This window comes from Bremia lactucae, linkage group LG16, assembly GCF_004359215.1.
Source record: "Bremia lactucae strain SF5 linkage group LG16, whole genome shotgun sequence".
NCBI lineage: Eukaryota > Oomycota > Peronosporomycetes > Peronosporales > Peronosporaceae > Bremia > Bremia lactucae.
Window position 1 is genome coordinate 2004239 of NC_090625.1, and position 12366 is coordinate 2016604.

A 12366-nucleotide genomic window follows, 5' to 3' on the forward strand; every position below is an offset into this window, starting at 1 on the left:
GACTATTTCGTGGATCTTTCCTTCCTTTAATTCGGCAAGGAACAGATCCCACGACATCTCCGGGAGATTTACTATCTCCTCGGCAGATTTAAAGACTTGCCGGAGCACCTCAACTGAGGATGCCTCCGCAATTTCGTCTTTGACGGCCTCGAACACCTCGTTCGAAGGCCCGTCCTCTTCATTAGAGACTGATCCAAAGGTCACTCGTTTAGACGTGCCTTTGATCGTCCTAATCTGTCGGGTACTCGTTCTTCGAGTCACCACGACCTTTTTCTGGGAAGCGGGTGCCGTTGCACTCCTGGCTAACGCACCCCTTCCAACCGCACCAGGCTCTTGGCACTGTGCCGGTTTATGCGACGCATGACTTCTTGTCAGCTCGCCGTCTACTGCCACAGGCTCTCGGCTCTGTGCAGGACATTCGGACGCATGACTACTTGTCATCGTCCTATTCACTACCTCAGTCTCCACGAGCTGGGTAGGAATTGGTGACGTTTGACATCCCGTCAACGCACCCTCAACTGTGTTCGACACGACATCAGTTGCATAGGCCTCTCGCAGGAGCACATCCTTTCCGGTGTCCTGCGTAGAGTTCGCAACTGTGCGTGTACGCCAGTCTATCCATGGTTGGTACTTTGCCAACCATGGCATGCCTAGGATGAGGTCATACGGACTCTCCATTCCTAGCACTGTGAACTTCTCTTTACAAGAGAAGTCACTAAAGCTGAAGGCGAGTTCTACCTGAACTCCCTCAGACTTAACGAGCGCGCCGTTCGCTAAACGAACGGTCGCCTCTTCTCGCTTGCCATCCTGGCAAAGCGACTCAAACATCGCCGGTCTCTTTCTTAGAGCCGCGAGTTTCACAAAATTTTGTGATGCACCCGAATCCACTAGGAGGGTCATCACCTGGTCATAGCCTCTTACATGAGCGCTATAGACCAGCAGGGTTGAGGTCCGAAATTTCGAGACCTCAGGGACTATGCTACCCATTTGTTCCACAACTCTGAACTTAGGGGTAGCTTCAGAGTCCGCGTCAGTAGGGCATCCCGCCCCTACTGCGCTCCTGCATTTCCCGACCCCTCAGTGGTCGATGCAGAACTCATGCGTCTCGCACGCTGGTTCTTGCCATCGCCCTTTTGGTAGGAAGTCCTCTTGCTGGGCGTCTTCGCCCCAGCAGGGACCCTGGCATAGCAGCGAGCCAATAGATGGCCGCGCTTGCCGCATTTATAACAGACAACGTCTGCATTGCCTAACTTCATAGGAATGGCATCTGGCCTCTCGGCCGACGGCTTATACCAAGCTGTCGCCGAGGCACTCTTCTAGGATTCCTCCTCAACCAAGGCAATTTGAATTGCCGCTTCCATCGTCGACGGCACCTTTCTGAAAAGGGCCTGTCGCGATGGGCCATGCCGTAGACCGTTCATAAACGTGGGCACCTTAATGCGCTCCGGAATCGGACCTAAGGTAATGGACGCCGACAGCGAACGCATCTCTTTCACGTACTACTACAGAGATCGCATCGCCTGTCACGCTCCAAAGAAGCACGCCTGAAGCAACACCTCGTTGTTCGGCGGCTGGTACATGGCGCGTATCTTTGTCGTAAAGATCGCCCATCAAGGAAACGCCTTAACGTATGTCATAAGTGCTGAGTAAGCCCTCTCTGAGGCCTTATCACGCAGGTGCGAAATGGCGAACGACACCATCCGGCTGTCGTCCTCGATGAGCTGCGCGACACCGCAATGCCCCACGGCTAAGCCAGTGGACAATCGTGTGAGCTGCAGTTCCATCGACTTTGGGTGGGTCCCCTGAGTGGGCATTGGATGATGCGGCCGGGCAGAGAGCTCTCAATAGTCCTGATGAAAGCCTCTCTTCGACGGATTCATAAGTGCTGAGTAAGCCCTATCTGAGGTCTTATCACGCAGGTGCGATATGGCGAACGACACCATCCGGCTGTCGTCCTCGATAAGCTGCGCGACACCGCAATGCCCCACGGCTAAGCCAGTGGACAATCGTGTGAGCTGCAGTTCCATCGACCTTACGTGGGTCCATCCGAGTGGGCATTGAATAATGCGGCCGGGTAGAGACCTCCCAATAGTCCCCATGAAAGCCTCTCTTCGAGCCTGCTCACGCCTCAGCTCATCGTGCGCACTTATCAAGTAGGAAGCAGTTTTCCGACTGATTTGTATTTTATTTAATCAAATATAAACCATTTTGACCCAATCAATAGATGCCATCTCTGTAGATGTGCATCTCTAACTGGCGGGCGTATTTATTCTAAACACGTCATCACGCAGATGACGTCAGTCCTTGACGTCATTTAATTTAATGTGAATACACCTGTGAGCAACACATACACAAGGGTGGATCAATATGTGAACCTCACCCGGAGTGACAGGTCAATTACCATTACCCGACTCAATTGATCTACCCGTTTAGTAAACTTAGCGGGTGTGTAAAATAAGGCAGTCAGACCGTTACACTTCTTCTTAAAGTCACGTTCATTTTTAATTAGGTATAACCACTTTCTTTTAATTGAACTTTAAATCGTGATAGCGTAGTCTTGACCGCGTGCAAAAGACTGCACCGCATCCTCAAGCTGCCCTCGGCTGAAAACTCGATCTCTGGAGGAGGAAATTGTTATTGTGTGGTGATGGTGGGGCACAGGTAATGACAATCCAGACGTGAATGGTGCGGGAGAAGAAGTCATGATAGTGATGGGTCAGTGTCTAATTCGCGTACCGGACACACGTCAGCGGAAGCTTGGTATACTTGGAAAGAGCTTTACCAAGGGAGTGGGGTCAGGGTTTTGAGACAGATCGAGAAGCTTTCTTCGAAAAGTCAACCTGGCACAGCTTGCATGTGGTTGTAAGTGAAAGGATTAAAGCCAGTTTATTGGAACACTATCGTAGTGGAACAGCCGACTCGTACCTGAACAACAACTTAAGAGGTGCGAACTTGAAAATCCTTCGCTTGAGCACGTAAAGAGAGCCTGCACCACACGTTTAAGACAGTGATAACACCTGCACAATCAATGAAGTTGATGACAAGTAAAAAGGATCCGAAATGGTTATGGCCAGAACGCTACTCATATTGGTTGGTGTAAGTGACGTGTGTGGCGGTGCTAAGTCACTTGTGTTGTATAATGTGGTACTGTATGCTTCAAGCGCGCTGCGCACCAACATGATGGCTAAATATGATCACATGCGTACGGATATTTGCGCCAGATCAGAAGAATTATCCCATTCTGCTCAGTCTGTGAAATATGACATGAGAAGCGCAAAGGCGGTTGGTAAAGACGTCGTGGCAAGCATCATGAACCACTCGTTACGGGCAGATACTCGGAAGCGTTACTCATGTCAAAAGATTGACATATCGCGCTGTATTGCAGAAACAAAAGAGTAAAGAATGAAAAAAGCCGTGCGAAAGAAAATTTTACACTTGCTGTGCGGAATACAGGAACAAGTCGGCGAGGCATGCAAATTCTCAAGCCGTCACTTGGCAAGTGATGAAAGTATCCTCGAAGATGCAAGGACGTACAAAATGGATCGACGTGTAATTATGTCGCACGATAATTATAATTAGTGTTGAGTATTACTGGAGAGCAACTAACTGTGGTGCATGCGGCATCAGATCACGTTAACCCTTAAGCAGGTTGCTACCCAGCTTTCAAGATAATTGTGTAAGATTATCCCAAGTAGACCCTCATGTAGGCACGTTTTAAGTACTTTCATTTGCGACTTGGTCATTTGGGGCACGGTGTAATTGAGCGCATTATACAGATTCCTGCGTAGGTACTCTTATGGCGGACAAAGTAAGGTCTGTTTGCGTGACGTGTGCGCCAAGGGAAGTAGACAAAGGTGTGCAGGCTCGGGTTGAAACGCACCAGTAGATCGAGTGGGCGGAGTCATATGCAGCAATTTTAATAACCGAGGCCCCAAAGTATTGGCTTGGCAACCGATATCTGGTCAACTTTATTGATCACAATTCTAATTACTGTCGGATTTTTCTTGCGAAAACGAAGGATCAAGCGGCGAAGAAGTTCAATTTTATTTTTTCGAGAAACGATTTAAGTGTCGTATACACAGACGGCGCAAGTGAATACGTAAATGTGGATCTATTCTGCAAGCAAGTCAGAGTGATACGTCAACAACCAAGTGAGGCACGTAATTAAGCGTCTAATGGCAAGGCTGAGCGGATGCATCGTGCCGTTCTGAACATGGCATGATGTATGGTGTTTGCAATAGATTTGCCGCTATTTTACTGGAAAGATGATGTAGAGTATTCTACATACGTCTCAATCGTAGCTTAATTAGGTCAAATACAAGCAGAGCTTCACCAATCGAAGTTTTGACAGGTCAAGTACCGGATTCGCGTGTTTAAATCGCTGTGAACTGTGTATCGCGACCCGCGCAAGACCTCGTTGCACCATTGAACACAAGTTCGTACAATTTTAGGAAAAAGTGACGTGACGAAAGGTTATAAAGTATACCTTTAAAGGAGTATGAAGTTATCATAACACAGCACGTCGCGAAAAACGGGACACTCCCACAAGAACAGAATCAGCTGCGGCAAAGCAATATAGCAGAAAGCAGATACGATGAATGTATCCAGTCAGAAGGAGCGGACGAGCGAGACTCCTAATAAATGTCGAAGAGGCAGGAATCATGGCGTGTAAGAAAATGTATCTGCCAAACGAAGTTGTTGACGAGGTACCGCATGTTAATGTTAAGCGAAAGAATAATAGCAAGGCTTGATCGAAACCGAGACATATTACGTGAGCAGTAATGAAACAGTTGGGGGATGCTAAAGAACAAAACGAGAATATGTGACGTGGCGTATCATGTCTATGAGCCGGACTAAAGGAGCTATAACAAGGCCATGAAAATTACAAGGCGCGACGGTTGAATAGATGCAATTTATAAAAAATTAACGGCGCTCGAGAGCAATGGTGTCTGGACGATAATTTTTCGGCCCGAGGATTGCAAGATCTATACAGCAAGTGGGTATACAAAACAAAAACCGACACGAATGGAAATGCATTACGCCTGAAAGCAATTCTTGTCGCTTGTGGCAACGAACAGGTATTTGGCGTTGACTATTGACATGTTGCCGCGATTATGGAGATGAGTACTGTGAAAATGATTTTAGCTCTGGCTGTTACATAGGGCGTACCCGCCAAACATCTTGATATCTCAAACGCTTACGTAAAGGTAATAAGGAAGAGCATTTGGATATAAATCCAAGCGTCCCGATCGGAAAAGATTTGTGAAGAAAAATTGCGATCATTCCGTGTGCAGAGCCCAAAGAAACTCGATTTTTGGCCGCAAAGAAAAGCCTGCATAGATTAAAACAGGCGGGGCGACTTTGAAGCCAATTGCTTCACTCAAATTTAATTAATGTCGGCCCCATTTAACTTATTACGGACATGTGCGTGTTTAACAAGCGTAATATTAGTGACGTGGTCGTGATAGGCGTCTACGTTGACGACCTTCTTGTGTCCAATTCTGAGACGATGAACCAATTTTATGTGAGAATGCAGTCGTTATCGATAAAGAATCTCAGTCATGGTACCAAATTTCTAGGCATGCGAAATAATCATGGAGAAGATTTCGACAAAAAATTATACCAAAAGAATCAATCAACGATTTGACGCAATTTCGGATTAAAGAGGCGAATAAGACGCGTGTATGTATAATGAATGATTGCTACGATTGGCAATTGGTGGAAGGGGAGCTGCTTGTGCAGGTCGAGTAGAGAGGTAAACCTTATGTTATGAAGGCTTAATCTCTTATCGTTACGCCGCTGTTGATTGCTAGTTGCACACGACCGGGTATCGCATTCATGTTATACAAGGCGACCAGACAGATGCACGCCGCGGATGTGCGATCGGGAGGTGGCGAGCAAGAGTGGCTCACTATCAAAAAGGAACTAGGACATTTAAGCTGTCAATGAAGAGCATGGTAAATAATCCAATTTATTTGAACTCGCGTCGTTCAAAGATGCAGATTTTGCGGCGGATATGTATGATCGGAAGTCACTTACTGAAGGTGTAATTCCTTAAGTGGTATGCTTTTGAGTTGGATTTGCAAGAAGCAGGGCGAGGTATCATTATTGTCATTAAAAGCGGAGTTTTTGTGACTGCATCTGAAAATGCTCGTGAGTTGCTAGAAATTCGAGAGATGCTAAACAATGCTATTGTGTTGATTAAAGTGCCGATGTCAGTGTACTTAGCTAATTGAGCGTATTTAATACTGTCATCGCGACATTGGCAATTGCGTCGAATGTTGCTGTCAACATCGTTTGGCGTGAGTAAGAAGTTAATATTCATCCAAGGAAGTTAGATATTGACGTGGCTCTTTGATGCTGTGTATGTAGAGACAGAATGCATTCATCACGAAGATATTTGATGCCGATAGCACCTATTGACTCCGTCACCCTGAGACGGAGTCATGAACGCCCGAGATTCCTCGTCTATGTAGTGCCCGTTCTAGTTATGGCTAATATAGTCTTGAGAGACATCGCTTTTTGCCGCAACACTTTATTCTCTCGAGGACACAGATCATGAAAGTGCCTTCTTTACCTCAATATATTTTTTCTACAAGAAGTATCGAATATCGCTTCTTGTCATTAGATCCAGGCACGTCAGGATAGGATGACGTCAATTCTGACTGAACGGTCGATGAGTTTGGACCAAAGAGAACTGAGGAGATTCAGGTAATATACGTTGCTTTTTAACGCAATTTTCTTCGGCCATTCGAGTCTATAATTTATTGTGCGCGTAAACTACTGCACACTGTCGGTCCTAGGCGCCGACACTTGCAATCGCAGGCATTTAGTCTTTTGAGCATGATGGCAAGAAACCCCACTGGAGATGCCTTATAAATATTAACTTTTCATTTTCGCGAATTTCTGTCTTTGTGACAGCCGTAGCCAATTTTGTTATTGTTTCCCTTCGAATGTTTACTCACTGTAGGCGGGATGCTTCTAAAACGGCATCGCACGACAAGCATACACCTTTAACCACAGCGAGAAAAAGGTTTGACCGTCTTCTCTCACGTGCAGTGAGGTAGCTGGTGAGCGCCTTAGCAACCTCAGACAACGAACTTTGCACCTTAGAACAGGTGTCGTCACGGTAGCGGTTGCCCGTCTTCTCGTGCGCACTTGCTATCTGGGAAGTAAGTTTATGACCTATTTATATTTGATAGAATTGAACGTACAATCTTTTTATCTAATGTAATGATGCCATTTATGTAAATCCGCTATCGGAACCAACCCGTGAAGCGTAGCCGGGCGATATTTTTTAGCCGCCCTACGTAGAAAACGTCGGGTGAAGTAGAGAATATCCAGTGTGTAGACGTCGCCGATCGCCTTAAGAACCTTGAATGGTCCGATGAAGCGCGGCGCGAGTTTACTCGCGCTTAAATTGCTGCTAAATCCCTTAGCCTGCTCTCGACAATAATACACGATCATCTTTCTGGAACTTGCTCATGTTTTTCCTACCATGTTTTCTGCATTCTCTTCCTGTTTATCGACTGCAGGCTGCCGTGCATCACGTACAAACCGGCTGATGGCTTGACGTTGGAGGATACAACCCGACACAATCATGTCATCAAGGTGTCGCGCCGACTTAATCGGCGCGTAGTTCACAGTATGCGAACGCGTACCCGAAGACTCCGACACAGCCATGTCATCATTTGGTCGCGCCGACTTGATCGGCGCGTATTTGGCAGTATGTGAGCACGTACCCGAAGTCGGGTCAATAAGTGTCTGCGCAAAAAAAACATCGAGATAACGGGGAAGCCACGCCACGTGGATTCAAGACAGCAGACTTGCCTTGGATCGGGTGGCTATACTCGCGCTCAAAATACCGTGGGCTGGACTTGATCGTTGCCCCACCCAGAGTGGAGCCACGAGGCGTCGTGGGGCGACCCACGGCAAGAAGAGTAGGAACTCGAGGATGTCGAGCCGAATTCACAAAATGGCGTCAACCCTATTGACGCGTGTACAGCATTGTTGAGTGCGAACTCACCAAGTGGTCAAAAATGCACTCCGACTCGTGAACGATGTAGCACAACGCCAAAAAACATCTTCGAGGACTCTATTCACGCGCTCTGTTCGCCAATCCGTTCCCAGATGGTCCCGATTGACATCTGCAGCTTTGTCACGTGAAGGTCGAACAGTGACGTCTAAAATGCGGATGCGAATCTGGGATCACGGTCCGAAACAAAAATTTTCGGCAAGCCGTGATGGCGAAACACAGCGTCAATGAAGTGCACCGCTGTCTCTTCCGCGGTGATCATAGTGTGAACAGGCACCAGGTGTGTCGTCTTGCTGAATCTGTCGACAACACCGACGATAAAATCCATCGAAACTGAAGGCCAAGCTTTAGCTGCAATCGGCAACGGTCGCAGGGAGCCTGCGACGAAGGAGGTGGCTTCACCCGTTGGCATTTTTCGCATGTACGAATCCAGTTGCGTACCCACTTGTACATGTGAGGCCAGAAACAGTCACGAGACACAGCCGCGAAAGTCTTTTCGCGGCCTAAGTGGTCACCAGCTGAGGCATCATGATACTCGTGAAGGATCCAGCACGCAAATCCGAGTCTTTGGTGATTACCGTTCGAGAAGCATTGAAGTGGTCGATGCTGTATAGATGCAGGTCACCGTCTAAACTGTATCGCTGAATTTGATCACGCTTGGTTTGTGACAGGGCTCCCAATGCATCAACACTGAGAGCGCGCGGATAAGCGACAACATTCGCGGAATCGGGATCATTCTCGCAAGCAGCCCTATTCCATCGAATAAGCACAGTTTGAGAGTGATTCGAGTTCAATTCAGCGATATACACATCGCACATCGATCATCCTCTTCATTGTCGCCAGTCGCCTGGCGACTCAGCGCGGTCCGAGGATCGTAGTCGGGACGTTGTGACAGAGCATCAGCACGAATATTGGTCCTGCCCGGTTTGTAATAAACGACAAAGCTGTAATCGGAATAGAAAGACAGCCACCTTGCCACCCGTTGAGACAAGTGTGGAGTCTTCATCGCTGTGCGCAGCGATGCATGATCAGTATACAAAGCAAATGTGCGTTTCCCAAGCAGGTGCACACGGAACTTGATGAGTGCGCACGCATTGCTACCAACCCCTAACATGAACTGGATAGATGTTCTCTGTTGACTAAATCTGTCGTGACTGATTACTCACGACTCGTTCACGGCTCTCTCATCAAATTGCATGAGGGCGAAACCAATTTCGAAGCCGCAAGTATCGCATACCACATGGAATGGCTTGGTGTCGTCCGGAAGGACCAACAACTGGCGCTAAAGCCAGGCTCTATTTCACTGAATCGAAGGATGCCACGATCACGTGGTGTCTTCTTTTTAAAGTGATGTCAAAGGCTGTATAGAACCGGCATAATTCTTCAGATACTAGTGCAAGTATTAGGCCAAGCCGAGCAACTGACACAACTCCGTAGGGTTCTTGAGCGTAAGCCAGGAACAGATTGACGACACCATCTCTGGATCAGCTCGAGCTCCCGACTTACTCACAAAGCAACCGAGCACCGGAATTTCCAGTGCACAGAAGATGCACTTGTTAAGATTTGCATACAACTTGTTGTCTCGCATGACTTAAATTACCTGCTTCAAGTGCCGACGGTGAACTTGAACATCGCTGAGGTTGTTATCACCGCGACTATGGACAAAGATGTCATCGAAATGACTAGGAGCGGAGTCTTGGAGTGGTCTCAACACTTGTGACACCATGCGATTAAAGTGGCCGGCACATTCTTCAACCCTTGTGGCATCACTAGCCATTCCCATAGCATGCCGCTCGAGGTACTCACGCTGTGAGTGGTATGTCGCTCGGTCGCATCAGGATTTGGTAGAAGCCATCGATCAGATCGATAACACTGAAGATGACGCTGGAATTTAACACCATGACCTTCTTGGAAATAGGCATTTGCACAGGAAAAGTGGCATTATTTAGCTTATTAAACGCATGCACTATCTGACAGCCTCCCGTACCCTTCTTCACGCAGAAGATTAAATTATTTTGCTCTTTCCCAACCGACGTCTCGAATGTGGCAAGTTACTCTCGCGTACATGACCCGCCTTTTGGCGGCCTTCGAAGAATTTGTTAATAGCCTCGATTTGATCTCAAGGCAACGGCCACTACCGTGTCGCGCAATACTTCGAATTTGGCACGAGATCAATTTCGTTCCGAACACCACGATCAGCAGGAACTTCAGCCGGAAGCGTGTCCGGGAATACGTCGGCATAATCACAAGCAATTTCGTAGACAGGTATACCAGCTATCGTAGAGCCTCCCATAACTGCGATGCAAATCGGTCTTTACGCGCTGACTTTCACTCAGCGCTTCTAAGTCGAGTCATTGCTCTTCGTTTGTCGCGGTAACCGCCTCATTAATGATCAAATACACCTGTCTCAAAGTGCCTCCTTTAAGGTCACGAGGGAATTGCTTCCAGGAGAGTCCTGGAAGGCGTGTAATCGGGTGCGTGTCACGCGGTGAACTCGAGACTTCAATCTGTTGGCGCCTTTGCGGAATCTCTTCCACGTAAACGATAGTGCGGACACATTCCAACGCTGAATTCTCGTTGCTTGTTTCCTCGTCGTGCTTCGAGTCTATAGTCAAAGCTGGCGAACTGCAGTCAGGTGATGAACTCTCATTCCCCCTCTTATTCACTGGATGTCTTCATCCATGATGCCGTGAACACGTAACAAGAGAAACTCATGCTCGACCGTCGTCACTTGATGCAAGATCTCCTTCTCGGCAGCCGTAAACCCGTGTGAAAGTCCCTGCTCGACCACAAATTGCCCATGTGGGAACCTTGGCTCGACCACAGTGAATGATGATGGGAACCTCGTTCAACCATCATGTTCTCGCGTGGGGACTCCTGTCCGTCCGCTTCGTACTCGTGTGTGAGCCCCTGCTTAACAACGAGGGTGCAGATGGGAACCCCGATTTAACCATGCATGCACGTGTTGCCCAACTTCATTGGACTGGCATCCAACCTTTCGGCCGACGGCTTATACCTAGCGTCGCTGAGGCACTGTTGAAGGACTGCTCCTCAAATATGGCAATTTGGATTACCTCGTCCATCATCGACGGCACCTTTCAAAAAAGTATCAGTCGCGATGGGACGTGCCGCAGTCCGTTCATGAACGTGGGCACCTTAATGTGTTCCGGATTCACTAAGCTTCAAGAGCTTGTACGACTCATTGATTTATTAATCTATAGAACTAAGTGACTCTTAGAGTCAATAAGTCTTCCTCTGACTTACGGAGCAAGGTAGCTCCGCTTCAGCGACAGTCACTCGAACAATTCTAACTAAATCGCTTAGCGAATGTACAGCAAGATCGTTAACGCCATCTGTAGGGGTAATTTTACTGGCACGGTAAGAATGAACAACTGCACAATATCTTTCCGTCAAGTACTCACAGGCGTATCTGGATGGGTACGCCTCTGAGTGTAACGGGCTAAAGTGCCTAATGTTATACACCCGTTAAAAACACTTAACGGGGAATCAATTACTTCATGTGAATTCATTTGAGCTGTTACTATGGTGAGGATCACATAGTGACCCACCCTTGCGTATGTGATGCACGTAGGCGCACTCACAGTAAAAGGGATGACGTCCAGCGTTATCCGCGAGCTGAGGTATGTAGAACACTGCTCGCCACAAAGGGATGCACATCTACAGAGATTGCATCTATTCATTGGTTATAAAGGTTAAATATTTGATTCTATATTTAAGAAAAATAAATCATTCTTAGATCTACTTCCTAAATAACAAGTGCGCACGAGAAGACGGGCAACCGTTTCCGTGACGACACTTGGTCTTAGGTACAAAGCTCGTGTGTGTGGTCGCTTAGGCGCCCACCAACTACCTCGCTGCCGTTAGAGAAGACGGTCAAACCAATTTCTCGCTATGCTTGAAGGTGTGTGCTTGTAGTGTGAGGCCGCTCCAGAAGAGCGCCCGTCTACACTTGGTAAACCTGTAGCCTTCCCACGACCCGCCTTTCTGGGCGTGTCAGTGAGGATCGCTTTAATATTGATTAACCTACCTTTCCGAACATCATCGAAGGTGGCTGAGCACTTGGCGCAGGGACTTGTGAGCAAGCCCTGGCCAGGCTCTTAGGCAGTCCTCCTGAGATATGTTGCTCAGTTGGAGCAGTTTGAGGCATTGTGATCGGATAGCGAATGCCCGCGCACGAGGCACATGGCCATGCTGATGCGGAGTTCGTTATAATGACTCAGGATGAGCTTAGGCGTGAGCAGACGTCGCATTTGCGCGGTAGCCTTCATATTGGGCATTCTCGGAGCTATGGCGGACAATAAGGCATTCCC